The following is a 26,867-nucleotide window of genomic DNA, read 5'->3' as shown; positions in this document are numbered from 1 at the left end:
TCTCAGGGGAGCATTTGCAACCGTTTTGTCACCATTTCAGAGACAATTGGAGAACCTCATTTTTTTGATGAAATTGTGACCCCGGGGCTTGGGGATTTTTTTCAAAAAAATATTTTTCTGCCGGTTAAGTTGTCGAGGGCTGATTTCTTTTCCTGTGATAAAAAGCCTTCTGTTTCGACCGCCAAACCTCTCAGGGGAGCATTTGCAACTGTTTGGCACCATTTTTGAGTGAGATTCCGAAAGTCAGATTTTTGATGAAATTGTGACCCCGGGGCTTAGGGATTTTTTCAAAAAAATATTTTTCTGCCGGTTAAGTTGTCGAGGGCTGATTTCTTTTCCTGTGATAAAAAGCCTTCTGTTTCGACCACCAAACCTCTCAGGGGAGCATTTGCAACCGTTTGGCACCATTTCAGAGTCAATTGGAGAATCTCAGTTTTTGATGAAATTGTGACCCCGGGGCTTGGGGATTTTTTCAAAAAAATCTTTTCCTGCCGGTTAAGTTGTCGAGGGCTGATTTCTTTTCCTGTGATAAAAAGCCTTCTGTTTCGACCGCCAAACCTCTCAGGGGAGCATTTGCAACTGTTTGGCACCATTTTTGAGTGAGATTCCGAAAGTCAGATTTTTGATGAAATTGTGACCCCGGGGCTTAGGGATTTTTTTAAAAAAATATTTTTCTGCCGGTTAAGTTGTCGAGGGCTGATTTCTTTCCCTGTGATAAAAAGCCTTCTGTTTCGACCGTCAAACCTCTCAGGGGAGCATTTGCAACTGTTTGGCACCATTTTTGAGTGATATTCCGAAAGTCAGATTTTTGATGAAATTGTGACCTCGGGGCTTAGGGATTTTTTCAAAAAAATCTTTTTCTGCCGGTTAAGTTGTCAAGGGCTGATTTCTTTTCCTGTGATAAAAAGCCTTCTGTTTCGACCGCCAAACCTCTCAGGGGAGCATTTGCAACCGTTTGGCACCATTTTTGAGTGAGATTCCGAAAGTCAGATTTTTGATGAAATTGTGACCCCGGGGCTTAGGGATTTTTTCAAAAAAATATTTTTCTGCCGGTTAAGTTGTCGAGGGCTGATTTCTTTTCCTGTGATAAAAAGCCTTCTGTTTCGACCGCCAAACCTCTCAGGGGAGCATTTGCAACCGTTTGGCACCATTTCAGAGTCAATTGGAGAACCTCAGATTTTTGATGAAATTGTGACCCCGGGGCTTGGGGATTTTTTCAAAAAAATATTTTTCTGCTGGTTAAGTTGTCGAGGGCTGATTTCTTTCCCTGTGATAAAAAGCCTTCTGTTTCGACCGTCAAACCTCTCAGGGGAGCATTTGCAACTGTTTGGCACCATTTTTAAGTGAGATTCCGAAAGTCACATTTTTGATGAAATTGTGACCTCGGGGCTTAGGGATTTTTTCAAAAAAATCTTTTTCTGCCGGTTAAGTTGTCAAGGGCTGATTTCTTTTCCTGTGATAAAAAGCCTTCTGTTTCGACCGCCAAACCTCTCAGGGGAGCATTTGCAACCGTTTGGCACCATTTTTGAGTGAGATTCCGAAAGTCAGATTTTTGATGAAATTGTGACCCCGGGGCTTAGGGATTTTTTCAAAAAAATATTTTTCTGCTGGTTAAGTTGTCGAGGGCTGATTTCTTTTCCTGTGATAAAAAGCCTTCTGTTTCGACCACCAAACATCTCAGGGGAGCATTTGCAACCATTTGACACCATTTCAGAGTCAATTGGAGAACCTCAGATTTTTGATGAAATTGTGACCCCGGGGCTTGGGGATTTTTTCAAAAAAAAATTTTCAGCCGGTTAAGTTGTCGAGGGCTGATTTCTTTTCCTGTGATAAAAAGCCTTCTGTTTCGACCACCAAACCTCTCAGGGGAGCATTTGCAACCATTTGACACCATTTCAGAGTCAATTGGAGAACCTCAGATTTTTGATGAAATTGTGACCCCGGGGCTTGGGGATTTTTTCAAAAAAATATTTTTCTGCCGGTTAAGTTGTCGATGGCTGATTTCTTTACCTGTCATAAAAAGCCTTCTTTTTCGACCACCAAACCTCTCAGGGGAGCATTTGCAACCGTTTGACACCATTTCAGAGTCAATTGGAGAACCTCAGATTTTTGATGAAATTGTGACCCCGGGGCTTGGGGATTTTTTTCAAAAAAATCTTTTCCTGCCGGTTAAGTTGTCGAGGGCTGATTTCTTTTCCTGTGATAAAAAGCCTTCTGTTTCGACCGCCAAACCTCTCAGGGGAGCATTTGCAACCGTTTGGCACCATTTTTGAGTGAGATTCCGAAAGTCTGATTTTTGATGAAATTGTGACCCCGGGGCTTAGGGATTTATTCAAAAATATATTTTTCTGCCGGTTAAGTTGTCGAGGGCTGATTTCTTTTCCTGTGATAAAAAGCCTTCTGTTTCGACCACCAAACCTCTCAGGGGAGCATTTGCAACCGTTTTGTCACCATTTCAGAGTCAATTGGAGAACCTCAGATTTTTGATGAAATTGTGACCGCGGGGCTTGGGGATTTTTTCAAAAAAATCTTTTTCTGCTGGTTAAGTTGTCGAGGGCTGATTTCTTTTCCTGTGATAAAAAGCCTTCTGTTTTGACCACCAAACCTCTCAGGGGAGCATTTGCAACCGTTTGGCACCATTTATGACTGAATTGCCGAAAGTCAGATTTTTGATGAAATTGTGACCCCGGGGCTTAGGTATTTTTACAAAAAAATATTTTTCTGCCGGTTAAGTTGTCAAGGGCTGATTTCTTTTCCTGTGATAAAAAGCCTTCTGTTTCGACCACCAAACCTCTCAGGGGAGCATTTGCAACCGTTTGGCACCATTTCAGAGTCAATTGGAGAACCTCAGATTTTTGATGAAATTGTGACCGCGGGGCTTGGGGATTTTTTCAAAAAAATCTTTTTCTACTGGTTAAGTTGTCGAGGGCTGATTTCTTTTCCTGTGATAAAAAGCCTTCTGTTTTGACCACCAAACCTCTCAGGGGAGCATTTGCAACCGTTTGGCACCATTTATGACTGAATTGCCGAAAGTCAGATTTTTGATGAAATTGTGACCCCGGGGCTTAGGTATTTTTTCAAAAAAATATTTTTCTGCCGGTTAAGTTGTCAAGGGCTGATTTCTTTTCCTGTGATAAAAAGCCTTCTGTTTCGACCACCAAACCTCTCAGGGGAGCATTTGCAACCGTTTGGCACCATTTCAGAGTCAATTGGAGAACCTCAGATTTTTGATGAAATTGTGACCCCGGGGCTTGGGGATTTTTTCAAAAAAATATTTTTCTGCCGGTTAAGTTGTCAAGGGCTGATTTCTTTTCCTGTGATAAAAAGCCTTCTGTTTCGACCACCAAACCTCACAGGGGAGCATTTGCAACCGTTTGGCACCATTTCAGAGCCAATTGGAGAACCTCAGATTTTTGATGAAATTGTGACCCCGGGGCTTGGTGATTTTTTCAAAAAAATCTTTTTCTGCCGGTTAAGTTGTCGAGGGCTGATTTCTTTTCCTGTGATAAAAAGCCTTCTGTTTCGACCGCCAAAGCTCTCAGGGGAGCATTTGCAACCGTTTGGCACCATTTTTGAGTGAGATTCCGATAGTCAGATTTTTGATGAAATTGGGACCCTGGGGCTTAGGGATTTTTTAAAAAAAATATTTTTCTGCCGGATAAGTTGTCGAGGGCTGATTTCTTTTCCTATGATAAAAAGCCTTCTGTTTCGACCACCAAACCTCTCAGGGGAGCATTTGCAACCGTTTGGCACCATTTCTGACTGAATTGCCGAAAGTCAGATTTTTGATGAAATTGTGACCCCGGGGCTTAGGGATTTTTTTCAAAAAAATCTTTTTCTGCCGGTTAAGTTGTCGAGGGCTGATTTCTTTTCCTGTGATAAAAAGCCTTCTGTTTCGACCGCCAAACCTCTCAGGGGAGCATTTGCAACCGTTTGGCCCCATTTTTCAGTGAGATTCCGAAAGTCAGATTTTTGATGAAATTGTGACCCTGGGGCTTAGGGATTTTTTCAAAAAAATATTTTTCTGCCGGTTAAGTTGACGAGGGCTGATTTCTTTTCCTGTGATAAAAAGCCTTCTGTTTCGACCGCCAAAGCTCTTTTGGCAGCATTTGCAACCGTTTGGCACCATTTTTGACTGAGATTCCGAAAGTCACATTTTTGATGAAATTGTGACCCCGGGGCTTAGGGATTTTTTCAAAAAAATATTTTTCTGCCGGTTAAGTTGTCGAGGGCTGATTTCTTTTCCTGTGATAAAAAGCCTTCTGTTTCGACCGCCAAAGCTCTCAGGGGAGCATTTGCAACCGTTTGGCACCATTTCAGAGTCAATTGGAGAACCTCAGATTTTTGATGAAATTGTGACTCCGGGGCTTAGGGATTTTTTCAAAAAAATATTTTTCTGCCGGTTAAGTTGTCGAGGGCTGATTTCTTTCCCTGTGATAAAAAGCATTCTGTTTCGACCACCAAACCTCTCAGGGGAGCATTTGCAACCGTTTGGCACCATTTCAGAGTCAATTGGAGAACCTCCGATTTTTGATGAAATTGTGACCCCGGGGCTTGGGGATTTTTTCAAAAAAATATTTTTCTGCCGGTTAAGTTGTCAAGGGCTGATTTCTTTTCCTGTGATAAAAAGCCTTCTGTTTTGACCACCAAACCTCTCAGGGGAGCATTTGCAACCGTTTGGCACCATTTCTGACTGAATTGCTGAAAGTCAGATTTTTGATGAAATTGTGACCCCGGGGCTTAGGGATTTTTTCAAAAAAATCTTTTTCTGCCGGTTAAGTTGTCGAGCGCTGATTTCTTTTCCTGTGATAAAAAGCCATCTGTTTCGACCGCCAAACCTCTCAGGGGAGCATTTGCAACCGTTTGTCACCATTTCAGAGTCAATTGGCGAACCTCAGATTTTTGATGAAATTGTGACCCCGGGGCTTAGGGATTTTTTCAAAAAAATATTTTTCTGCCGGTTAAGTTGTCGAGGGCTGATTTCTTTTCCTGTGATAAAAAGCCTTCTATGTCGACCGCCAAAGCTCTCAGGGGAGCATTTGCAACCGTTTGGCACCATTTTTGAGTGAGATTCCGAAAGTCAGATTTTTGATGAAATTGTGACCCCGGGGCTTAGGGATTTATTCAAAAATATATTTTTCTGCCGGTTAAGTTGTCAAGGGCTGATTTCTTTTCCTGTGATAAAAAGCCTTCTGTTTCGACCACCAAACCTCACAGGGGAGCATTTGCAACCGTTTGGCACCGTTTCAGAGCCAATTGGAGAACCTCAGATTTTTGATGAAATTGTGACCCCGGGGCTTGGGGATTTTTTCAAAAAAATATTTGTCTGCCGGTTAAGTTGTCGAGGGCTGATTTCTTTTCCTGTGATAAAAAGCCTTCTGTTTCGACCGCCAAACCTCTCAGGGGAGCATTTGCAACCGTTTGGCACCATTTTTGAGTGAGATTCCGAGAGTCAGATTTATGATGAAATTGTGACCCCGGGTGTCAGGGAACTGTCATCGGAAGAACAGGTGGTGGGAAGGCTCCAGTAGAATAGGAGAGACACTTCAGCGGAAGAGGGAACCAGTAGGGGGAGAGCAGGAGCTCCAAGGGAAAGGGAGTCGGAGGGGAGGCTCTGGGATACTTCCAGTGAGAACAGTGAGGAGGTATCAGGACCCCCTTTAAGGACCCCCACCCCTCGCCGGAAACTGTCACGCAGAGAATCCAGGAGACGCATTTCCGTCAAACAGCTTTTATGTTGGAAACGTTTCCGCAGACGCCCACTGTCAGATTCTACCAGCGACTGACAGAGCCATGCCAAAGGGCTCCACTCAAGGCAGAGCTTCACTACACTGAGTAAGCTCTGAGGGATCAAGCTTTTATGCACAAGCAGCTCATTATCCCACCACAGCAATCTGACAGTCTCTGAAAGCAGCTTGTGCAAGGAGAGGTATCATGAGCAACCCAGCCGGAGCCGGACATGGGGGAGCAGCTGCAGCCGGTCCAAGCCTGGAAGAAAGGTACAGGATGTTGGAGGTACAGTTAGCTCTGCAAACGGCTAGGCTTGAGGAGAGGAGGGCTCATGATGCAGAAAAGGGGAAAGCCACCCAACTCTCGAGGAAGGTGCCAGGACTGGTGCAGAAGTTTGGGGGTGATCCCAGGAACTATCAAGCCTTTAGGACAGAGATGCAATATGCCCTCAATCTGCAGTTTGATGATTTTCCTGATGAGGAATCGAGGGTTGCGTATGTGATTGGCCATCTCGAAGGAGGGGCGAAACACTGGGTGAGGCCCCTAATGGCAGCCAATAATGAAGCCCTAAGGGACACAAGGAAGTTTTTTCGCGCCATGGATCTGATGTTCTCCAGCGAGATTGAGCAGGGAGTGGCGCGCAGACAGTTAATGGCGTGTAAACAAGGGAACCGATCTGTCCGTGAGTACTGGACTGAGTTCACCATGTTGATCCATAAATTAGGTTGGGATTTGTCAGCGGAACCGATACAAATGCTGTTCGAAGAAGGACTATCTTCGGCAGTGAAAGACGAACTTTCCCGGGCGCCCAGGGCGGAGTCTATGGACCATCTGACTAAATCAGCGCTGGCCATAGGATCACGCCAGGAGGCCAGAGCCTTGGAGAAGCGGGAAGGGAAAGGGGAGCGTTGGAGGGATTTCCGCATTCCAGAGATTCCAGAGCAGCCTTCCCTGCCAGCAGAGCCGATGGAAATTGGAACAGCGCGTGCGCGCGCAGTTTCAAACCCCAGTGAAGGGCGGAAGAAGGAGGGAAAAGGCGCCAAGAAATGTTTTCTCTGCCAACAGCCAGGTCACTTTGCCAGAGTTTGTCCGCAAAGAAAGGAATGGCAAGGGATGGCGGGAGCTGTTGGGGAGGAGGGAGAAGGAGCTAAGGAGCAAGTAAAAGCCAACGCCTGGCTGCCACCATCGGGGCACAGCAGCCAGGCCAAGGAACAGTGAATGTGCCCATGCCAGAACCCCCAAGACCAGCTCTTGTAATAGAGGTGTTGCTAGAGCTGGCAAACGGACACCCACTAAAAGTGAAGGCGCTATTGGACTCAGGCAGCTCCTGCAACTTTATGAGTAAGGAGTTTGCAGCCGAACACCAGATACAGACTATCCCCTTGAATAACCCTCTGCAGGTGACCACGATTGATGGGAGGGCGTTGTTGGGAGGAGCTGTTAACCAGCAGACGGTCCCCATGATAATGAGGGTGGCAAGGCACACAGAACTGATAGCGTTTAATATAGCCACCTTGGGAGGAGCACCCATTATTTTGGGAATGAGCTGGCTAGCGCTGCATGATCCGCTAGTGGGATGGCACCAGAGGGTGGTTTCCTTTGGGTCAGCACATTGCCTGGCATATTGCACGGAGAGGGAGAGCCAAGTAGGCACCCAAGCCACGTTAGCAAGGATGGAAGTAACAGACCCAGGGAGGGTACCACGACAATACGCCGACTTGGCTAATGTCTTCAGCGAAAGAGAAGCAGATAAACTACCCCCGCACAGACCCTTTGACTGTCAAATCAACTTACTCCCAGGAGCACAATTGCCAGTGGGCAAGCTGTATGCAATGTCAGACAGGGAGATGCAGGAGTTAAGGGAGTTTATAGACAAGAACCTCAAGCGAGGGTTCATCAGAGAGTCACGAGCGGTGGGGGGTAGCCCAGTGTTTTTTGTGGACAAAAGAAATACAGATAAACCGAGACTGGTCGTAGACTTCCGGGCCCTAAATGCTGTGTCCGAACCAGTGGCTTTCCCCATGCCCAGGATCGATGACATTCTGACCAGGGTGAGGAAAGGGAAGATTTTTACCAAGCTGGACCTAAGGGGGGCGTACAACCTGATACGTATGAGAAAGGGAGACGAGTGGAAAACCACTATGTTTACCCCTTTGGGGGCCTTTGAATACCTCGTTATGCCCTTCGGCCTCCAGGGGGGGTCGGCCGTTTTTCAATCATTCATGAATCACGTCCTAGGACCATTGCTTTACAAGAACTGCGCAGCGTTCTTAGACGACGTACTAGTGTACTCAGAGAATGAGGAGCAGCATGTGCGAGATGTACGAGAGGTACTGAGCAAACTGCAAGAAAACCAGCTGTGGGTGAAACTGGAGAAGTGTCAGTTTCACGCCAGAGAGGTGGAATTCCTGGGGTACCGGTTGTCAGACAAGGGGCTGGCCATGGATCCTAGTAAGGTTCAAGCGGTACTGGAATGGAAACCACCGAAAACTAAGAAAGACGTGCAAAGGTTCTTGGGTTTCGGGAACTTCTATCGGAAGTTCATCAAGAACTTTGCCCACTTAACGACGCCCATCACGGATTGTCTCAGCAGTAAGAAGAAGTTTGTCTGGACGGAAGAAGCGCAGCAAGCGTTTGAAAGGTTAAAGAGGGCGTTCGCTTCGGAAGAGCAACTCTTACACGTAGATCTGCAGCAGCCAATGAGAGTGGAGACCGACGCGTCAGACAGAGCGGTGGGCGCCGTGCTCCTACAGCCGGGAAAAGATATGTCAGAATGGAGACCGTGTGCCTTCTTCTCGCGGAAGTTGAACAAATCCGAGAGGAACTATACAGTGTACGACAGAGAATTACTCGCCATCCATGAAGCGTTTCGGAAATGGCGACACCTGTTGATTGGGGCACAGCACAAGGTTCAAGTGCGGACAGACCACAAAAATCTAGAATACTGGAGAACGGCCCGAGTACTGAACCAGAGACAAGTAAGATGGGCGCAAGAGTTCTCCAAGTTCAATTTTGAAATTCACTACGTGCCAGGGCCAGAGAACGTCAGGGCGGACGCTCTCTCCAGAAAACCTGAGTACTTGGAGGGGGAGGGAGCGGCGGAGGAAAGACATATCATCCCCGAGGACCACTGGGTTTGTGGGGCGGCATTGGTGGGGCAAAGAGAACTGGTGGAGGGTACCGAGAACGATGAATACGCCCAAGAAAAGCTCAGGGAACTCAGGGGAACAGGGGAGAACACAGGGGGTTTTGAGGAAAAGAACGGAAAATTGTATTACAAAGGGGCACTCTACATACCAGATGGGGAACTAAGAGGCCGAGTGCTCAGACAGTTGCACGACAGCCCCACGGCGGGGCACTTCGGGCAGCACAAAACCATGTGGTTGGTTACCAGGGAGTTTTGGTGGCCCAAGGTGAGGGAAGACGTACGGGAGTATGTCCGGGGATGCGACAGATGCCAGAGAGCAAAAGGAGAGAGGCTGGCACCAGCGGGGTTATTAGAACCCTTACCCACACCAGAAAGACCATGGGAGATGGTATCCATAGATTTTATGACAGATCTGCCAAAATCCAGAGGAAAAACAGCTGTCATGGTGGTGGTGGATCTATTAACTAAGATGTGCCATTTTATAGCCTGTTCACATGCAGTCACAGCGGAAGAAACCACAAAGTTGTTTGTAAAACATATTTTCAGGTTGCATGGCGCCCCCTTGAGGGTGGTCAGCGACAGAGGGAAACAATTTACTTCCAGGTTCTGGAGGAAGCTAATGAGCTTGCTGCACGTGGAGGTAAGTTTTTCCACCGCCAGACACCCAGAAACAAATGGGCAGGCAGAAAGGGCAAACGGGGTTTTGCAACAATACCTGAGGTGTTATGTAAAGGACAGAGAAAATGATTGGGTAGACAAGTTACCTCTGGCAGAATTTGCCTACAACAACGCGGAGAACGTGTCCACAGGGATGAGTCCCTTTCTGGCAAATTATGGGTGTCATCCTCGGGCATTTCCAGGAGAAGGAGGGGAGAGGTGGAGTGTACCTGCAGCGGAACATTTTGTTGAAGAGATGGAAGCGATCCACCGTCAGCTCCAACTCAACTTAGAGAAAGCCAAAGAAGAATATAAGAAGCAAGCAGACAGAAATAGGAGGGAAGGCGAAACCATAAGGGTGAGTAACCGGGTGTGGCTATCCACCCAAGGACTGCCGTTCAAGGGAGGTGTAAGAAATTGAGACCCAAACGGTTGGGACCCTTTGAGGTCATACAACAGGTCAACCCAGTAGCATTCAAACTCCGATTGCCCAGTCACATGAAATTGCACCCAGTATTTCACAGGTCATTACTGTCGCCGTACAGAGAGGGACGTGAGTGGGGGGAACATGAGAGGGAGGTCACCCAGACACCCGTCATAGAAGAGAGAGAACGCAACATGGATGTGGCAGGAATCATTGATTCCAGGTGGAAGGGAAATCAGGTGGAATACTTGGTAGAATGGGAGGGGGAGGAAGAGTCAGAAAACACATGGGTACCGGCTAATGGATTGAGGTTGAATCCTGACAAGACAGAAGTACTGTTTTTGGGGGACAGGGGGCGGGCTGGTGTGGAGGACTCCCTGGTCCTGAATAGGGTAACTGTGCCCCTGAAGGACCAGGTGCGCAGCCTGGGAGTCATTTTGGACTCACAGCTGTCCATGGAGGCGCAGGTCAATTCTGTATCCAGGGCAGCTGTCTACCAACTCCACCTGGTACGCAGGCTGAGACCCTACCTGCCTGCGGACTGTCTCGCCAGAGTGGTGCATGCTCTAGTTATCTCCCGCTTGGACTACTGCAATGCGCTCTACGTGGGGCTACCTTTGAAGGTGACTCGGAAACTACAACTAATCCAGAATGCGGCAGCTAGACTGGTGACTGGGGGCGGCCGCCGAGACCACATAACACCGGTCTTGAAAGACCTACATTGGCTCCCAGTACGTTTCCGAGCACAATTCAAAGTGCTGGTGTTGACCTTTAAAGCCCTAAACGGCTTCGGCCCAGTATACCTGAAGGAGCGTCTCCACCTCCATCGTTCTGCCCGGACGCTGAGGTCCAGTGCTGAGGGCCTTCTGGCGGTTCCCTCATTGCGAGAAGCAAAGCTACAGGGAACCAGGCAGAGGGCCTTCTCGGTCGTGGCGCCTGCCCTGTGGAACGCCCTCCCATCAGATGTCAAAGCAATAAATAACTACCTGACATTCAGAAGACATCTTAAGGCAGCCCTGTTCAGGGAAGTTTTTAATCTGTGATATTTTAGTGTATTTTTGGTTTTTATGGAAGCCGCCCAGAGTGGCTGAGGAGACCCAGCCAGATGGGCGGGGTACAAATAATAAATTATTATTATTATTATTACCGGCAGAGGAAGTCAATGACGAGATTTTAATAGAAACGTTTCATCGGCGTTTCCCAAGAAAACCACAACCCGTGGCACGATTTAGGAGGGAACACTTCGGGACCACAGATGAGGAAGGGGAGTTTGAAGGGTTCCCAGAGTCAGGGGTGGAGGTGGAAACAGATTCCGACGAAGGAGAGGAAGATGGGGAAAGAGACGGAAAGCCGTGGCTAGAAGTGTTTGAATCCTCTGAGGATGAGGAGAGTTCCTTCCAGGGCTTTCCATCCTCGCCGCCAGTAGGAGAAGAGGCGGGAGGGGGTGAAGGGGGCCCTGGGGGGGAGGTGGATGTCAGGGAACTGTCATCGGAAGAACAGGTGGTGGGAATGCTCCAGGAGAATAGGAGAGACACTTCAGCGGAAGAGGGAACCAGTAGGGGGAGAGCAGGAGCTCCATGGGAAAGGGAGTCGGAGGGGAGGCTCTGGGATACTTCCAGTGAGAACAGTGAGGAGGTATCAGGACCCCCTTTAAGGACCCCCACCCCTCGCCGGAAACTGTCACGCAGAGAATCCAGGAGACGCATTTCCGTCAAACAGCTTTTATGTTGGAAACGTTTCCGCAGACGCCCACTGTCAGATTCTACCAGCGACTGACAGAGCCATGCCAAAGGGCTCCGCTCAAGGCAGAGCTTCACTACACTGAGTAAGCTCTGAGGGATCAAGCTTTTATGCACAAGCAGCTCATTATCCCACCACAGCAATCTGACAGTCTCTGAAAGCAGCTTGTGCAAGGAGAGGTATCATGAGCAACCCAGCCGGAGCCGGACATGGGGGAGCAGCTGCAGCCGGTCCAAGCCTGGAAGAAAGGTACAGGATGTTGGAGGTACAGTTAGCTCTGCAAACGGCTAGGCTTGAGGAGAGGAGGGCTCATGATGCAGAAAAGGGGAAAGCCACCCAACTCTCGAGGAAGGTGCCAGGACTGGTGCAGAAGTTTGGGGGTGATCCCAGGAACTATCAAGCCTTTAGGACAGAGATGCAATATGCCCTCAATCTGCAGTTTGATGATTTTCCTGATGAGGAATCGAGGGTTGCGTATGTGATTGGCCATCTCGAAGGAGGGGCGAAACACTGGGTGAGGCCCCTAATGGCAGCCAATAATGAAGCCCTAAGGGACACAAGGAAGTTTTTTCGCGCCATGGATCTGATGTTCTCCAGCGAGATTGAGCAGGGAGTGGCGCGCAGACAGTTAATGGCGTGTAAACAAGGGAACCGATCTGTCCGTGAGTACTGGACTGAGTTCACCATGTTGATCCATAAATTAGGTTGGGATTTGTCAGCGGAACCGATACAAATGCTGTTCGAAGAAGGACTATCTTCGGCAGTGAAAGACGAACTTTCCCGGGCGCCCAGGGCGGAGTCTATGGACCATCTGACTAAATCAGCGCTGGCCATAGGATCACGCCAGGAGGCCAGAGCCTTGGAGAAGCGGGAAGGGAAAGGGGAGCGTTGGAGGGATTTCCGCATTCCAGAGATTCCAGAGCAGCCTTCCCTGCCAGCAGAGCCGATGGAAATTGGAACAGCGCGTGCGCGCGCAGTTTCAAACCCCAGTGAAGGGCGGAAGAAGGAGGGAAAAGGCGCCAAGAAATGTTTTCTCTGCCAACAGCCAGGTCACTTTGCCAGAGTTTGTCCGCAAAGAAAGGAATGGCAAGGGATGGCGGGAGCTGTTGGGGAGGAGGGAGAAGGAGCTAAGGAGCAAGTAAAAGCCAACGCCTGGCTGCCACCATCGGGGCACAGCAGCCAGGCCAAGGAACAGTGAATGTGCCCATGCCAGAACCCCCAAGACCAGCTCTTGTAATAGAGGTGTTGCTAGAGCTGGCAAACGGACACCCACTAAAAGTGAAGGCGCTATTGGACTCAGGCAGCTCCTGCAACTTTATGAGTAAGGAGTTTGCAGCCGAACACCAGATACAGACTATCCCCTTGAATAACCCTCTGCAGGTGACCACGATTGATGGGAGGGCGTTGTTGGGAGGAGCTGTTAACCAGCAGACGGTCCCCATGATAATGAGGGTGGCAAGGCACACAGAACTGATAGCGTTTAATATAGCCACCTTGGGAGGAGCACCCATTATTTTGGGAATGAGCTGGCTAGCGCTGCATGATCCGCTAGTGGGATGGCACCAGAGGGTGGTTTCCTTTGGGTCAGCACATTGCCTGGCATATTGCACGGAGAGGGAGAGCCAAGTAGGCACCCAAGCCACGTTAGCAAGGATGGAAGTAACAGACCCAGGGAGGGTACCACGACAATACGCCGACTTGGCTAATGTCTTCAGCGAAAGAGAAGCAGATAAACTACCCCCGCACAGACCCTTTGACTGTCAAATCAACTTACTCCCAGGAGCACAATTGCCAGTGGGCAAGCTGTATGCAATGTCAGACAGGGAGATGCAGGAGTTAAGGGAGTTTATAGACAAGAACCTCAAGCGAGGGTTCATCAGAGAGTCACGAGCGGTGGGGGGTAGCCCAGTGTTTTTTGTGGACAAAAGAAATACAGATAAACCGAGACTGGTCGTAGACTTCCGGGCCCTAAATGCTGTGTCCGAACCAGTGGCTTTCCCCATGCCCAGGATCGATGACATTCTGACCAGGGTGAGGAAAGGGAAGATTTTTACCAAGCTGGACCTAAGGGGGGCGTACAACCTGATACGTATGAGAAAGGGAGACGAGTGGAAAACCACTATGTTTACCCCTTTGGGGGCCTTTGAATACCTCGTTATGCCCTTCGGCCTCCAGGGGGGGTCGGCCGTTTTTCAATCATTCATGAATCACGTCCTAGGACCATTGCTTTACAAGAACTGCGCAGCGTTCTTAGACGACGTACTAGTGTACTCAGAGAATGAGGAGCAGCATGTGCGAGATGTACGAGAGGTACTGAGCAAACTGCAAGAAAACCAGCTGTGGGTGAAACTGGAGAAGTGTCAGTTTCACGCCAGAGAGGTGGAATTCCTGGGGTACCGGTTGTCAGACAAGGGGCTGGCCATGGATCCTAGTAAGGTTCAAGCGGTACTGGAATGGAAACCACCGAAAACTAAGAAAGACGTGCAAAGGTTCTTGGGTTTCGGGAACTTCTATCGGAAGTTCATCAAGAACTTTGCCCACTTAACGACGCCCATCACGGATTGTCTCAGCAGTAAGAAGAAGTTTGTCTGGACGGAAGAAGCGCAGCAAGCGTTTGAAAGGTTAAAGAGGGCGTTCGCTTCGGAAGAGCAACTCTTACACGTAGATCTGCAGCAGCCAATGAGAGTGGAGACCGACGCGTCAGACAGAGCGGTGGGCGCCGTGCTCCTACAGCCGGGAAAAGATATGTCAGAATGGAGACCGTGTGCCTTCTTCTCGCGGAAGTTGAACAAATCCGAGAGGAACTATACAGTGTACGACAGAGAATTACTCGCCATCCATGAAGCGTTTCGGAAATGGCGACACCTGTTGATTGGGGCACAGCACAAGGTTCAAGTGCGGACAGACCACAAAAATCTAGAATACTGGAGAACGGCCCGAGTACTGAACCAGAGACAAGTAAGATGGGCGCAAGAGTTCTCCAAGTTCAATTTTGAAATTCACTACGTGCCAGGGCCAGAGAACGTCAGGGCGGACGCTCTCTCCAGAAAACCTGAGTACTTGGAGGGGGAGGGAGCGGCGGAGGAAAGACATATCATCCCCGAGGACCACTGGGTTTGTGGGGCGGCATTGGTGGGGCAAAGAGAACTGGTGGAGGGTACCGAGAACGATGAATACGCCCAAGAAAAGCTCAGGGAACTCAGGGGAACAGGGGAGAACACAGGGGGTTTTGAGGAAAAGAACGGAAAATTGTATTACAAAGGGGCACTCTACATACCAGATGGGGAACTAAGAGGCCGAGTGCTCAGACAGTTGCACGACAGCCCCACGGCGGGGCACTTCGGGCAGCACAAAACCATGTGGTTGGTTACCAGGGAGTTTTGGTGGCCCAAGGTGAGGGAAGACGTACGGGAGTATGTCCGGGGATGCGACAGATGCCAGAGAGCAAAAGGAGAGAGGCTGGCACCAGCGGGGTTATTAGAACCCTTACCCACACCAGAAAGACCATGGGAGATGGTATCCATAGATTTTATGACAGATCTGCCAAAATCCAGAGGAAAAACAGCTGTCATGGTGGTGGTGGATCTATTAACTAAGATGTGCCATTTTATAGCCTGTTCACATGCAGTCACAGCGGAAGAAACCACAAAGTTGTTTGTAAAACATATTTTCAGGTTGCATGGCGCCCCCTTGAGGGTGGTCAGCGACAGAGGGAAACAATTTACTTCCAGGTTCTGGAGGAAGCTAATGAGCTTGCTGCACGTGGAGGTAAGTTTTTCCACCGCCAGACACCCAGAAACAAATGGGCAGGCAGAAAGGGCAAACGGGGTTTTGCAACAATACCTGAGGTGTTATGTAAAGGACAGAGAAAATGATTGGGTAGACAAGTTACCTCTGGCAGAATTTGCCTACAACAACGCGGAGAACGTGTCCACAGGGATGAGTCCCTTTCTGGCAAATTATGGGTGTCATCCTCGGGCATTTCCAGGAGAAGGAGGGGAGAGGTGGAGTGTACCTGCAGCGGAACATTTTGTTGAAGAGATGGAAGCGATCCACCGTCAGCTCCAACTCAACTTAGAGAAAGCCAAAGAAGAATATAAGAAGCAAGCAGACAGAAATAGGAGGGAAGGCGAAACCATAAGGGTGAGTAACCGGGTGTGGCTATCCACCCAAGGACTGCCGTTCAAGGGAGGTGTAAGAAATTGAGACCCAAACGGTTGGGACCCTTTGAGGTCATACAACAGGTCAACCCAGTAGCATTCAAACTCCGATTGCCCAGTCACATGAAATTGCACCCAGTATTTCACAGGTCATTACTGTCGCCGTACAGAGAGGGACGTGAGTGGGGGGAACATGAGAGGGAGGTCACCCAGACACCCGTCATAGAAGAGAGAGAACGCAACATGGATGTGGCAGGAATCATTGATTCCAGGTGGAAGGGAAATCAGGTGGAATACTTGGTAGAATGGGAGGGGGAGGAAGAGTCAGAAAACACATGGGTACCGGCTAATGGATTGAGGTTGAATCCTGACAAGACAGAAGTACTGTTTTTGGGGGACAGGGGGCGGGCTGGTGTGGAGGACTCCCTGGTCCTGAATAGGGTAACTGTGCCCCTGAAGGACCAGGTGCGCAGCCTGGGAGTCATTTTGGACTCACAGCTGTCCATGGAGGCGCAGGTCAATTCTGTATCCAGGGCAGCTGTCTACCAACTCCACCTGGTACGCAGGCTGAGACCCTACCTGCCTGCGGACTGTCTCGCCAGAGTGGTGCATGCTCTAGTTATCTCCCGCTTGGACTACTGCAATGCGCTCTACGTGGGGCTACCTTTGAAGGTGACTCGGAAACTACAACTAATCCAGAATGCGGCAGCTAGACTGGTGACTGGGGGCGGCCGCCGAGACCACATAACACCGGTCTTGAAAGACCTACATTGGCTCCCAGTACGTTTCCGAGCACAATTCAAAGTGCTGGTGTTGACCTTTAAAGCCCTAAACGGCTTCGGCCCAGTATACCTGAAGGAGCGTCTCCACCTCCATCGTTCTGCCCGGACGCTGAGGTCCAGTGCTGAGGGCCTTCTGGCGGTTCCCTCATTGCGAGAAGCAAAGCTACAGGGAACCAGGCAGAGGGCCTTCTCGGTCGTGGCGCCTGCCCTGTGGAACGCCCTCCCATCAGATGTCAAAGCAATAAATAACTACCTGACATTCAGAAGACATCTTAAGGCAGCCCTGTTCAGGGAAGTTTTTAATCTGTGATATTTTAGTGTATTTTTGGTTTTTATGGAAGCCGCCCAGAGTGGCTGAGGAGACCCAGCCAGATGGGCGGGGTACAAATAATAAATTATTATTATTATTATTACCGGCAGAGGAAGTCAATGACGAGATTTTAATAGAAACGTTTCATCGGCGTTTCCCAAGAAAACCACAACCCGTGGCACGATTTAGGAGGGAACACTTCGGGACCACAGATGAGGAAGGGGAGTTTGAAGGGTTCCCAGAGTCAGGGGTGGAGGTGGAAACAGATTCCGACGAAGGAGAGGAAGATGGGGAAAGAGACGGAAAGCCGTGGCTAGAAGTGTTTGAATCCTCTGAGGATGAGGAGAGTTCCTTCCAGGGCTTTCCATCCTCGCCGCCAGTAGGAGAAGAGGCGGGAGGGGGTGAAGGGGGCCCTGGGGGGGAGGTGGATGTCAGGGAACTGTCATCGGAAGAACAGGTGGTGGGAATGCTCCAGGAGAATAGGAGAGACACTTCAGCGGAAGAGGGAACCAGTAGGGGGAGAGCAGGAGCTCCATGGGAAAGGGAGTTGGAGGGGAGGCTCTGGGATACTTCCAGTGAGAACAGTGAGGAGGTATCAGGACCCCCTTTAAGGACCCCCACGCATTTCCGTCAAACAGCTTTTATGTTGGAAACGTTTCCGCAGACGCCCACTGTCAGATTCTACCAGCGACTGACGGAGCCATGCCAAAGGGCTCCGCTCAAGGCAGAGCTTCACTACACTGAGTAAGCTCTGAGGGATCAAGCTTTTACACACAAGCAGCTCATTATCCCACCACACCGGGGCTTAGGGCTGATTTCTTTTCCTGTGATAAAAAGCATTCTGTTTCGACCACCAAACCTCTCAGGGGAGCATTTGCAACCGTTTGGCACCATTTCAGAGTCAATAGGAGAACCTCAGATTTTTGATGAAATTGTGACCCCAGGGCTTGGGGAATTTTTCAAAAAAATCTTTTTCTGCCGGTTAAGTTGTCAAGGGCTGATTTCTTTTCCTGTGATAAAAAGCATTCTGTTTCGACCGCCAAACATCTCAGGGGAGCATTTGCAACCGTTTGGCACCATTTAAGAGTGAGATTCCGAAAGTCAGATTTTTGATGAAATTCTGACCCCGGGGCTTAGGGATTTTTTCAAAAAAATATTTTTCTGCCGGTTAAGTTGTCGAGGGCTGATTTCTTTCCCTGTGATAAAAAGCCTTCTGTTTCGACCACCAAACCTCTCAGGGGAGCATTTGCAACCGTTTGGCACCATTTTTGAGTGAGATTCCGAAAGTCAGATTTTTGATGAAATTGTGACCCCGGGGCTTAGGGATTTTTTCAAAAAAATCTTTTTCTGCCGGTTAAGTTGTCAAGGGCTGATTTCTTTCCCTGTGATAAAAAGCCTTCTGTTTCGACCACCAAACCTCTCAGGGGAGCATTTGCAACCGTTTGGCACCATTTCAGAGTCAATTGGAGAACCTCAGATTTTTGGTGAAATTGTGACCCCGGGGCTTGGGGATTTTTTCAAAAAAATCTTTTTCTGCCGGTTAAGTCGTTGAGGGCTGATTTCTTTTCCTGTAATAAAAAGCCTTCTGTTTCGACCGCCAAAGCTCTCAGGGGAGCATTTGCAACCGTTTGGCACCATTTTTGAGTGAGATTCCGAAAGTCAGATTTTTGATGAAATTGTGACCCCGGGGCTTAGGGATTTTTTCAAAAAAATATTTTTCTGCCGGTTAAGTTGTCGAGGGCTGATTTCTTTCCCTGTGATAAAAAGCCTTCTGTTTCGACCACCAAACCTCTCAGGGGAGCATTTGCAACCGTTTGGCACCATTTTTGAGTGAGATTCCGAAAGTCAGATTTTTGATGAAATTGTGACCCCGGGGCTTAGGGATTTTTTCAAAAAAATCTTTTTCTGCCGGTTAAGTTGTCAAGGGCTGATTTCTTTCCCTGTGATAAAAAGCATTCTGTTTCGACCACCAAACCTCTCAGGGGAGCATTTGCAACCGTTTGGCACCATTTCAGAGTCAATTGGAGAACCTCAGATTTTTGATGAAATTGTGACCCCGGGGCTTAGGGATTTTTTCAAAAAAATCTTTTTCTGCCGGTTAAGTTGTCGAGGGCTGATTTCTTTTCCTGTGATAAAAAGCCTTCTGTTTCGACCGCCAAACCTCTCAGGGGAGCATTTGCAACCGTTTTGTCACCATTTCAGAGTCAATTGGAGAACCTCAGATTTTTGATGAAACTGTGACCCCGGGGCTTTGGGATTTTTTCAAAAAAATCTTTTTCTGCCGGTTAAGTTGTCGAGGGCTGATTTCTTTTCCTGTGATAAAAAGCCTTCTGTTTCGACCGCCAAAGCTCTCAGGGGAGCATTTGCAACCGTTTGGAACCATTTTTGAGTGAGATTCCGAAAGTCAGATTTTTTTATGAAATTGTGACCCCGGGGCTTAGGGATTTTTTCAAAAAAATATTTTTCTGCCGGTTAAGTTGTCAAGGGCTGATTTTTTTCCCTGTGATAAAAAGCCTTCTGTTTCGACCGCCAAAGCTCTCAGGGGAGCATTTGCAACCGTTTTGTCACCATTTCAGAGTCAATTGGAGAACCTCAGATTTTTGATGAAACTGTGACCCCGGGGCTTGGGGATTTTTTCAAAAAAATCTTTTTCTGCCGGTTAAGTTGTCGAGGGCTGATTTCTTTTCCTGTGATAAAAAGCCTTCTGTTTCGACCGCCAAACCTCTCAGGGGAGCATTTGCAACCGTTTTGTCACCATTTCAGAGTCAATTGGAGATCCTCAGATTTTTGATGAAACTGTGACCCCGGGGCTTGGGGATTTTTTCAAAAAAATATTTTTCTGCCGGTTAAGTTGTCGAGGGCTGATTTCTTTTCCTGTGATAAAAAGCCTTCTGTTTCGACCGCCAAAGCTCTCAGGAGAGCATTTGAAACCGTTTGGCCCCATTTTTGAGTGAGATTCCGAAAGTCAGATTTTTGATGAAATTGTGACCCCGGGGCTTAGGGATTTTTTCAAAAAAATCTTTTTCTGCCGGTTAAGTTGTCAAGGGCTGATTTCTTTTCCTGTGATAAAAAACCTTCTGTTTCGACCACCAAACCTCTCAGGGGAGCATTTGCAACCGTTTGGCACCATTTCAGAGTCAATTGGAGAAACTCAGATTTTTGATGAAATTGTGACCCCGGGGTTTGGGGATTTTTTCAAAAAAATCTTTTTCTGCCGGTTAGGTTGTGGAGGGCTGATTTCTTTTCCTGTGATAAAAAGCCTTCTGTTTCGACCGCCAAAGCTCTCAGGGGAGCATTTGCAACCGTTTGGCACCATTTTTGAGTGAGATTCCGAAAGTCAGATTTTTGATGAAATTGTGACCCTGGGGCTTAGGGATTTTTTCTAAAAAATCTTTTCCTGCCGGTTAAGTTGTCGAGGGCTGATTTCTTTCCCTGTGATAAAAAGCCTTCTGTTTCGAACGCCAAACCTCTCAGGGGAGCATTTGCAACTGTTTGGCATCATTTCAGAGTCAATTGGAGAACCTCAGATTTTTGATGAAATTGTGACCCCGGGGTTTGGGGATTTTTTCAAAAAAATCTTTTTCTGCCGGTTAGGTTGTGGAGGGCTGATTTCTTTTCCTGTGATAAAAAGCCTTCTGTTTCGACCGCCAAAGCTCTCAGGGGAGCATTTGCAACCGTTTGGCACCATTTTTGAGTGAGATTCCGAAAGTCAGATTTTTGATGAAATTGTGACCCTGGGGCTTAGGGATTTTTTCTAAAAAATATTTTTCTGCCGTTTAAGTTGTCGAGGGCTGATTTCTTTCCCTGTGATAAAAAGCCTTCTGTTTCGAACGCCAAACCTCTCAGGGGAGCATTTGCAACTGTTTGGCATCATTTCAGAGTCAATTGGAGAACCTCAGATATTTGATGAAATTGTGACCCCGGGGCTTGGGGATTTTTTCGAAAAAAAAATTTCCTGCCGGTTAAGTTGTCGAGGGCTGATTTCTTTTCCTGTGATAAAAAGCCTTCGGTTTCGACCGCCAAACCTCTCAGGGGAGCATTTGCAACCGTTTGGCACCATTTTTGAGTGAGATTCCGAAAGTCAGATTTTTGATGAAATTGTGACCCCGGGGCTTAGGGATTTTTTCAAAAAAATATTTTTCTGCCGGTTAAGTTGTGGAGGGCTGATTTCTTTTCCTGTGATAAAAAGCCTTCTGTTTCGACCGCCAAAGCTCTCAGGGGAGCATTTGCAACCGTTTGGCACCATTTTTGAGTGAGATTCCGAAAGTCACATTTTTGATGAAATTGTGACTCCGGGGCTTGGGGATTTTTTCAAAAAAATATTTTTCTGCCGGTTAAGTTGTCAAGGGCTGATTTCTTTTCCTGTGATAAAAAGCCTTCTGTTTCGACCACCAAACCTCTCAGGGGAGCATTTGCAACCGTTTGGCACCATTTCAGAGTCAATTGGAGAACCTCAGATTTTTGATGAAATTGTGACCCCGGGGCTTGGGGATTTTTTCAAAACAATCTTTTTCTGCCGGTTACGTTGTCGAGGGCTGATTTCTTTTCCTGTGATAAAAAGCCTTCTGTTTCGACCGCCAAAGCTCTCAGGGGAGCATTTGCAACCGTTTGGCACCATTTTTGAGTGAGATTCCGAAAGTCACATTTTTGATGAAATTGTGACCCCGGGGCTTGGGGATTTTTTCAAAAAAATATTTTTCTGCCGGTTAAGTTGTCAAGGGCTGATTTCTTTTCCTGTGATAAAAAGCATTCTGTTTCGACCGCCAAACCTCTCAGGGGAGCATTTGCAACCGTTTGGCACCATTTTTGAGTGAGATTCCGAAAGTCAGATTTTTGATGAAATTGTGACCCCGGGGCTTAGGGATTTTTTCAAAAAAATATTTTTCTGCCGGTTAAGTTGTGGAGGGCTGATTTCTTTTCCTGTGATAAAAAGCCTTCTGTTTCGACCGCCAAAGCTCTCAGGGGAGCATTTGCAACCGTTTGGCACCATTTTTGAGTGAGATTCCGAAAGTCAGATTTTTGATGAAATTGTGACCCCGGGGCTTAGGGATTTTTTCAAAAAAATATTTTTCTGCCGGTTAAGTTGTCAAGGGCTGATTTCTTTTCCTGTGATAAAAAGCCTTCTGTTTCGACCACCAAACCTCTCAGGGGAGCATTTGCAACCGTTTGGCACCATTTCAGAGTCAATTGGAGAACCTCAGATTTTTGATGAAATTGTGACCCCGGGGCTTGGGGATTTTTTCAAAACAATCTTTTTCTGCCGGTTACGTTGTCGAGGGCTGATTTCTTTTCCTGTGATAAAAAGCCTTCTATTTCGACCGCCAAAGCTCTCAGGGGAGCATTTGCAACCGTTTGGCACCATTTTTGAGTGAGATTCCGAAAGTCAGATTTTTGATGAAATTGTGACCTTGGGGCTTAGGGATTTTTTCAAAAAAATATTTTTCTGCCGGTTAAGTTGTCGAGGGCTGATTTCTTTTCCTGTGATAAAAAGCATTCTGTTTCGACCACCAAACCTCTCAGGGGAGCATTTGCAACCGTTTTGTCACCATTTCAGAGTCAATTGGAGCACCTCAGATTTTTGATGAAATTGTGACCCCTGGGCTTGGGGATTTTTTCAAAAAAAACTTTTTCTGCCGGTTAAGTTGTCAAGGGCTGATTTCTTTACCTGTGATAAAAAGACTTCTGTTTCGACCACCAAACCTATCAGGGGAGCATTTGCAACCGTTTGGCACCATTTTTGAGAGAGATTCCGAAAGTCAGATTTTTGATGAAATTGTGACCCCGGGGCTTAGGGATTTTTTCAAAAAAATATTTTTCTGCCGGTTAAGTTGTCAAGGGCTGATTTCTTTTCCTGTGATAAAAAGCCTTCTGTTTCGACAGCCAAAGCACTCAGGGGAGCATTTGCAAGCGTTTTGTCACCATTTCAGAGTCGATTGGAGAACCTCAGATTTTTGATGAAATTGTGACCCCGGGGCTTGGGGATTTTTTCAAAAAAAACTTTTTCTGCCGGATAAGTTGTCAAGGGCTGATTTCTTTACCTGTGATAAAAAGCCTTCTGTTTCGACCACCAAACCTATCAGGGGAGCATTTGCAACCGTTTGGCACCATTTCAGAGTCGATTGGAGAACCTCAGATTTTTGATGAAATTGTGACCCCGGGGCTTAGGGATTTTTTCAAAAAGATCTTTTTCTGCCGGTTAAGTTGTCGAGGGCTGATTTCTTTTCCTGTGATAAAAAGCCTTCTGTTTCGACGACCAAACCTCTCAGGGGAGCATTTGCAACCGTTTGGCACCATTTTTGAGTGAGATTCCGAAAGTCAGATTTTTGATGAAATTGTGACCCCGGGGCTTAGGGATTTTTTCAAAAAAATATTTTTCTGCCGGTTAAGTTGTCATGGGCTGATTTCTTTACCTGTGATAAAAAGCCTTCTGTTTCGACCACCAAACCTATCAGGGGAGCATTTGCAACCGTTTGGCACCATTTAAGAGTCGATTGGAGAACCTCAGATTTTTGATGAAATTTTGACCCCGGGGCTTGGGGATTTTTTCAAAAAAATCTTTTCCTGCCGGTTAAGTTGTCGAGGGCTGATTTCTTTTCCTGTGATAAAAAGCCTTCTGTTTCGACCGCCAAAGCTCTCAGGGGAGCATTTGCAACCGTTTGGCACCATTTTTGAGTGAGATTCCGAAAGTCAGATTTTTGATGAAATTGTGACCCCGGGGCTTAGGGATTTTTTCAAAAAAATCTTGTTCTGCCGGTTAAGTTGTCAAGGGCTGATTTCTTTTCCTGTGATAAAAAGCCTTCTGTTTCGACAGCCAAACCACTCAGGGGAGCATTTGCAACCGTTTTGTCACCATTTCAGAGTCAATTGGAGAACCGCAGATTTTTGATGAAATTGTGACCCCGGGGCTTGGGGATTTTTTCAAAAAAAACTTTTTCTGCCGGTTAAGTTTCAAGAGCTGATTTCTTTACCTGTGATAAAAAGCCTTCTGTTTCGACCACCAAACCTATCAGGGGAGCATTTGCAACCGTTTGGCACCATTTCAGAGTCGATTGGAGAACCTCAGATTTTTGATGAAATTGTGACCCCGGGGCTTGGGGATTTTTTCAAAAAAATCTTTTCCTGCCGGTTAAGTTGTCGAGGGCTGATTGGTTTTCCTGTGATAAAAAGCCTTCTTTTTCGACCGCCAAACCTCTCAGGGGAGCATTTGCAACCGTTTGGCACCATTTTTGAGTGAGATTCCGAAAGTCAGATTTTTGATGAAATTGTGACCCCGGGGCTTAGGGATTTTTTCAAAACAATCTTTTTCTGCCGGTTAAGTTGTCAAGGGCTGATTTCTTTTCCTGTGATAAAAAACCTTCTGTTTCGACCACCAAACCTCTCAGGGGAGCATTTGCAACCGTTTGGCACCATTTCAGAGTCAATTGGAGAAACTCAGATTTTTGATGAAATTGTGACCCCGGGGTTTGGGGATTTTTTCAAAAAAATCTTTTTCTGCCGGTTAAGTTGTGGAGGGCTGATTTCTTTTCCTGTGATAAAAAGCCTTCTGTTTCGACCGCCAAAGCTCTCAGGGGAGCATTTGCAACCGTTTGGCACCATTTCAGAGTCAAGTGGAGAACCTCAGATTTTTGATGAAATTGTGACCCCGGGGCTTGGGGATTTTTTCAAAACAATCTTTTTCTGCCGGATAAGTTGTCGAGGGCTGATTTCTTTTCCTGTGATAAAAAGCCTTCTATTTCGACCGCCAAACCTCTCAGGGGAGCATTTGCAACCGCTTGGCACCATTTTTGAGTGAGATTCCGAAAGTCAGATTTTTGATGAAATTGTGACCCCGGGGCTTAGGGATTTTTTCAAAAAAATATTTTTCTGCCGGTTAAGTTGTCGAGGGCTGATTTCTTTTCCTGTGATAAAAAGCCTTCTGTTTCGACCACCAAACCTCTCAGGGGAGCATTTGCAACCGTTTGGCACCATTTTTGAGTGAGATTCCGAAAGTCAGATTTTTGATGAAATTGTGACCCCGGGGCTTAGGGATTTTTTCAAAAAAATATTTTTCTGCCGGTTAAGTTGTCATGGGCTGATTTCTTTACCTGTGATAAAAAGCCTTCTGTTTCGACCACCAAACCTATCAGGGGAGCATTTGCAACCGTTTGGCACCATTTAAGAGTCGATTGGAGAACCTCAGATTTTTGATGAAATTTTGACCCCGGGGCTTGGGGATTTTTTCAAAAAAATCTTTTCCTGCCGGTTAAGTTGTCGAGGGCTGATTTCTTTTCCTGTGATAAAAAGCCTTCTGTTTCGACCGCCAAAGCTCTTAGGGGAGCATTTGCAACCGTTTGGCACCATTTTTGAGTGAGATTCCGAAAGTCAGATTTTTGATGAAATTTTGACCCCGGGGCTTGGGGATTTTTTCAAAAAAATCTTTTCCTGCCAGTTAAGTTGTCGAGGGATGATTTCTTTTCCTGTGATAAAAAGCCTTCTGTTTCGACCGCCAAAGCTCTCAGGGGAGCATTTGCAACCGTTTGGCACCATTTTTGAGTGAGATTCCGAAAGTCAGATTTTTGATGAAATTGTGACCCCGGGGCTTAGGGATTTTTTCAAAAAAATATTTTTCTGCCGGTTAAGTTGTCAAGGGCTGATTTCTTTTCCTGTGATAAAAAGCCTTCTGTTTCGACAGCCAAAGCACTCAGGGGAGCATTTGCAAGCGTTTTGTCACCATTTCAGAGTCGATTGGAGAACCTCAGATTTTTGATGAAATTGTGACCCCGGGGCTTGGGGATTTTTTCAAAAAAAACTTTTTCTGCCGGATAAGTTGTCAAGGGCTGATTTCTTTACCTGTGATAAAAAGCCTTCTGTTTCGACCACCAAACCTATCAGGGGAGCATTTGCAACCGTTTGGCACCATTTCAGAGTCGATTGGAGAACCTCAGATTTTTGATGAAATTGTGACCCCGAGGCTTAGGGATTTTTTCAAAAAGATCTTTTTCTGCCGGTTAAGTTGTCGAGGGCTGATTTCTTTTCCTGTGATAAAAAGCCTTCTGTTTCGACCACCAAACCTCTCAGGGGAGCATTTGCAACCGTTTGGCACCATTTTTGAGTGAGATTCCGAAAGTCAGATTTTTGATGAAATTGTGACCCCGGGGCTTAGGGATTTTTTCAAAAAAATATTTTTCTGCCGGTTAAGTTGTCGAGGGCTGATTTCTTTACCTGTGATAAAAAGCCTTCTGTTTCGACCACCAAACCTATCAGGGGAGCATTTGCAACCGTTTGGCACCATTTCAGAGTCGATTGGAGAACCTCAGATTTTTGATGAAATTTTGACCCCGGGGCTTGGGGATTTTTTCAAAAAAATCTTTTCCTGCCGGTTAAGTTGTCGAGGGCTGATTTCTTTTCCTGTGATAAAAAGCCTTCTGTTTCGACCGCCAAAGCTCTCAGGGGAGCATTTGCAACCGTTTGGCACCATTTTTGAGTGAGATTCCGAAAGTCAGATTTTTGATGAAATTTTGACCCCGGGGCTTGGGGATTTTTTCAAAAAAATCTTTTCCTGCCGGTTAAGTTGTCGAGGGCTGATTTCTTTTCCTGTGATAAAAAGCCTTCTGTTTCGACCGCCAAAGCTCTCAGGGGAGCATTTGCAACCGTTTGGCACCATTTTTGAGTGAGATTCCGAAAGTCAGATTTTTGATGAAATTGTGACCCCGGGGCTTAGGGATTTTTTCAAAAAAACCTTTTCTGCCGGTTAAGTTGTCAAGGGCTGATTTCTTTTCCTGTGATAAAAAGCCTTCTGTTTCGACAGCCAAACCACTCAGGGGAGCATTTGCAACCGTTTTGTCACCATTTCAGAGTCAATTGGAGAACCGCAGATTTTTGATGAAATTGTGACCCCGGGGCTTGGGGATTTTTTCAAAAAAAACTTTTTCTGCCG

The sequence above is a fragment of the Podarcis cretensis genome (genome assembly GCF_951804945.1).
Source record: "Podarcis cretensis genome assembly, chromosome: 5".
NCBI classification, from domain to species: domain Eukaryota; kingdom Metazoa; phylum Chordata; class Lepidosauria; order Squamata; family Lacertidae; genus Podarcis; species Podarcis cretensis.
Note: the sequence above shows the minus strand (reverse complement) of the source record.